The sequence below is a fragment of the Austrofundulus limnaeus genome, unplaced genomic scaffold, assembly GCF_001266775.1.
Source record: "Austrofundulus limnaeus strain Quisiro unplaced genomic scaffold, Austrofundulus_limnaeus-1.0 Scaffold62, whole genome shotgun sequence".
Lineage (NCBI taxonomy): Eukaryota > Metazoa > Chordata > Actinopteri > Cyprinodontiformes > Rivulidae > Austrofundulus > Austrofundulus limnaeus.
Window position 1 is genome coordinate 313,997 of NW_013952464.1, and position 5,050 is coordinate 319,046.

Sequence of the window (5,050 nt, forward strand, 5' to 3'; positions counted from 1 at the left end):
CCCTGGGGTCGGGGAGAGTTGCAACATTGTTTGGGATGGTTGCAACACGTTATTAATACAATATATTTCACTGTAAATAAAAGTTTTATTATTTTTATATTTATATTATTGCTAAATTCATAAAAACCGTAAGTTATGATGATATTACAGGTTTATTTATTTATTCTTTTTGATCAAATGACAAATATAGATTTGCCTTGATGAGTAGACCTTATATACAGATGTCAAAGACTCAAATTGATATAAAACACAGTTGACTTTCAGAGACAAGGATAATAGAACAATTTGTGAGGTAATTAACTTTTGTTTTGCCTATTGTCACTGTACGCATACATTATACAAAATTTACATTGAAAGAAACTGGGATTTTAAAACCATTGTTGAAAACAACAACTGCAGAAAATACATCTTAAACACTTTTATGTTTTAAACTACAAAGTTGTCAAGAATACCCAATACCCTTTTAAGTGTAAACTTAATTTCAACATATTAATATTATCTTTTTATGGTCTGTTTTTATTTGGATTTATCTTATTGCAACTGTCCCCCTTCCTGTCAGCCATGATAAAACCTCATGTGTTAGCTGAGCAAGCCGATCTGGATACATGTTAACTATATAAGTTTGAGCTGGATCACAAAAAAAGTGACAACAGAACAACAAAACTAAATCTGGGCAAAAAAATATATACTTTGGTACCTCAAAAACAGTTTTTTTTAAATAAATCCTGGAGCAGTTTTTGAATCTGCTCACTTTTTCTTTGCAAGGTGGGGCATCTAACTGAGCRTGTACAGTGTGAGTGTCGTCACTCTGTTTCTGTTCGGAGAAAAATGACGTGTTGCAACCGTCCCTTGTTGCTACTGTCCCCAGTCTCCCCTACTACTTGGCATCTTATATTGTACTATATAAATGTATTTTAATAAAGAAACAAAATGATTATAACTGGGTTGAACCTGGATGTGAATTAAGTTTATGTTTTGGASTTTTTCTGTARTGTCCTGAGATGACTTTGTCATGTATTTAATGAATTGATTTACCTTCTTTAACTTGACAGTTTGAGTGATAAAATGATGCAGCTAGCTACAATTAAAATTTTGAACTGTAATAATGATCAAGTTACAGTTTGTCATGTTATAACAAAACATGTGAACTTCCTCTTTTGCAGAAAAAAAAGAAAGTTCATAGAAATGTACCGGCTATAAAACTTCGCAGAAAAAGAAGACTCAGAGCAAATTTAGTAAAACACCTGGTGGGCCCTTTTCATAGAAATCTCTGCAGACACATCACCGTTTGACACTTGAATAACTCTGAACACTTCTCGGATTGATCAACCGTGCTGCGATGTGTGGTGTGTGTTGCTCAGAGAGCTGACAACAGATCATCAGTGCCGACAAGAAGCGACCACATCCTAAGCTGCTGAAACACCAAATCTCACTGATTATCTTTTCACGCGGCCAGTATTTGTCTAAAAAGTGTTTTAATTTTTAAGCTTTCTCGCCTTTTATTTTTTTACCCGATTGAAAGCCATCATGCTTGATGTACAGCTGCATATCAAGCCTGAGTGAGGCCAAGGCCTCTGAAAAAAAGAGGGGAAAAAACTAAAAAACAAGAAGCGAGAAATTCAAAAAGGAAGTATTTATGTTGTGCTATTAAGGCCAATTAAAAGCACAGAGGTCTGACAGGGACAGTAAAAAGAGATTGATTACAAAGTATTTAAGTGTAATTCTGTGAAAGATTTCATCACAGAGGGTACCTTCCTGCCGGCACTAAAAGCTCCTGTAATTAACAAATTTTCCTTCATAGACTGAGATCAACCTGGACCAGTCTGAAATTAGCATTTTTTAAAAATAGAAATTGTCGTTTTGTTGCATATTTGAGCATGCCACAAATATAAAATATTTAAAGTCTGATTTAAAGGCTCAAAAATACAAACTATATGCTTTAAACCTGCATTTTTCTGGGAAGCCTTAATGTGAAACTAGAAAAGTGAAAACAGGAAAGAAAGCAAAAATGTCAAAGATAAAGCTTATGGCTGTAATTTGTGAGGTTCAAAGGATTTCCTGTTAAAGTACACTCATCATGAAAGAAGCTGATGTGTTGTGAGTGGACTCAGGGTTTTTGTGGTTTCTAATGTTGTACTCTCCGGTGGTTATCCCCTCTATAACTATACCACAATGTTCACGGTGCCACTGATGTGTTAATGTTTCTGGGGTTTTGTGTTTGCCTAATAGTCCTTTTCTGAAATGAATGCAAATTTTTAAAACCATAAATCAAGACGTTTACTGCAGTGAACTTGGTTGTGGGTGATTTCAGAAAGTCTTCACTGATAATGATAAAAATAATATTAATAATAAAACAGAGCAGCTGTGAGAAACAGGGTGTGGACACGCAGAGCGTCCCTCCCTCCACTGACCCGGAAAAAAAAAAAAAAAACTAGACGGGTCTCCTCTCACCTGGGACAGGGCAGCATTCAGGATGTCCACCTGGGACAGGTAATGTTCAGGCTTCATTGATGCCATGTTCTGCTGTTGCTGAGGCCCTCCTGCTCACCTGCAGGACAAATTCATCCCTGCTGCCTGAGGACAAACGAGCCCATTCATGTGGAGACTCCCACAGACAAACTGGGGGGAGGTGGGGCAGGGACAGGGACAGGGACAGTACTAATGCCGGTGAAGGCTCAGGGGAGTGGGTGTCTGGATCTGCCATCCTCTTCCACGCCCAGCATTCCCAGCCTCTGTCCCAGTCCCCTCGCTTTCACCGGCTGGTAACAGGAGAGCAGCTAAGAGGGGGAGCTGAGGACATGCTGGAGCAGGGCCAGGAGTGAGAGGACGAGACCCAGGTGATGGCTCCGGGATGGATCCTCTGGACCCTCCCAAAGGGACTGATGACCAGACAGAGAACGGGGACACGTTTAGAGGACAGTAGAAACCCACAGAGACCCGATGTCCTCTGTTCAAACCCTCAAGCTGTTCTTCACGCTATTGTWGGCTAACGGTAGCAGAACAAGAGATGGATTAAGTGACAGAGCTGCCCTCGATTAATTGTTTTCATATTTTTTTATATACATCTTTTTTTGCAACCTAACTACTTTATGCTTTTTGTAGCAATTTATTCATCAAAACAATCAACTCATYCAGAAGTCGGGTCCTTTGACTCATGGTTTCTGTGATTTTTATATTTAAATATTTACCTTTTATTTGAATTTTCTCCATTAAAATACACTGACATCTCTTCAGTTCCTTCAAAAATATTATTTGGAAATTGTCGTCAATACTTGCTCTGTTTTTACCTTCTAATGCTACTATCCTATTTTTGCTACTATACACATTTTTAGCTTTTAGCTAGCATTCTCYATTCATTTACATTTTATACGCCATGACCATCGACTCCAGTTAGTTACAGGCAAGCCTATCTATTGTTTATACCTTAATTACTTTTTTCTCCATCATTGTTATCCATGCCTCTTACTATTCCAAAAATTTGACAATGTATTGACCGGAATTTCATCATTTRTAATATAATTGTCAAGTATTTCTGTTTTTCTACTGTATTTGTGTTCGGTTATTGTACAGCACCTTGTGAATTTCATTTCTGTGAAAGGCGCTCTGTAAATAAATTTTTACTTACTTACTTACTTACTTACTTACTTACTTACTTACTTACTTACTTACTTACTATTCTAATTTCCAAGCTTTTACTTTTAATCTACATCCGTTTATTTTATTTGTTTTCTCTAAAACTCCTTTTCAGCTCTTCGAGCCTTCAGCACTCGGCGTTCACCTTTACGGTTTTATTATCATCAAGTTAAAATGAAGCGCAGCTCGCTCCTGAAGTATTGACGTCTTCTCCTCCAGTTGCCCGCCTGCACAACAAACAGCAGCCTCTGACAGGAGCCAGTCGGCCAGGCCTCATTTAGGCTGCTCTCATCATGCCACTCAGGCAGAAACAGCACGTGAGCTGAGGGCATTCCTACATCCAAATACGCCTTTGTGTTTACTCTTGGCGTGACTTTTTGTTGTGTCTAAAGTTTGGTTCACTTGGCAAGCAGACGCAGATGAGCAAACAGACAAACAGGTACAGGTCGAGGCTGATTTTTGTCAGGGCAAACAACGAGTGYTCTGGTTTGAAAGAACAAAGTATGCTGAAGACGTGATACAAAAAAAGTTACCTTTTGAAAACTAGATCTTTAAAATGGCTAAATCTATGATTTTATTGTCTCTCAAGACCTTCGTTTTGATGAATCTGGGCGTAATTTGTGACACTATTAAACTTTTACATCAAACTGACAATGTGCTAACTGTTGTATTGTTGTAAGAAAAAAAAGGTGGGTAACAAGGTATTTTTTCTTATGTTTGTTTATGTCTGTTTGCAAAGTATTCATGAGCCACTGATTATAATAAATGTTTCAGGAAGTAATCACTGGATATGCATCTACAGCTGATTAACATGTGAATCCAACTTGATTCAGGATGGCCACTACAGCCAGCTGACAGAGACAAACACATGGTTATAACTTAGACAGCTTTACAGAGAATAAACTAAAATTTAGCACKAAAGTAGCTGAGAGTAACATATCTGTTTAATGTACCTCAGAATCATAACTATGTTTTCAAAATTAGAATAAAACAATGGAACATGAGATAATCTGACATGAAAAGCAGTGGAYGACGTGCGTTCGTTCAGCGCTAGGCCTTTTCTTCAACTTCACTTCARCTTAAGTTTTCAGGACGGGACACGTGTACAAGTGTGCCAAAATTCAGTGGAGACAGAAATTATCAGGGGCATCGCACATGCTCACTCACGGACTGCAGGCCTATCAGTGGAGGATCGGTATGAAAAAGACGTTGTGCTCACTCATTGGCTCAATGGGATGTTGCAACGCCAGCACCTAACTGGTCCTTATCTCCCCTGAGCAGCCTGCACATCTTGATATGCATCTGTCATATTTGTCTGAAAGAAAGACACAGTGGTAAGAGCACGATGAGTCAAAAAAAAGGATAAAAATAGTGAAGAAAAAAAAAACAGGGCCACGGACATAAACTCACTTCCCTG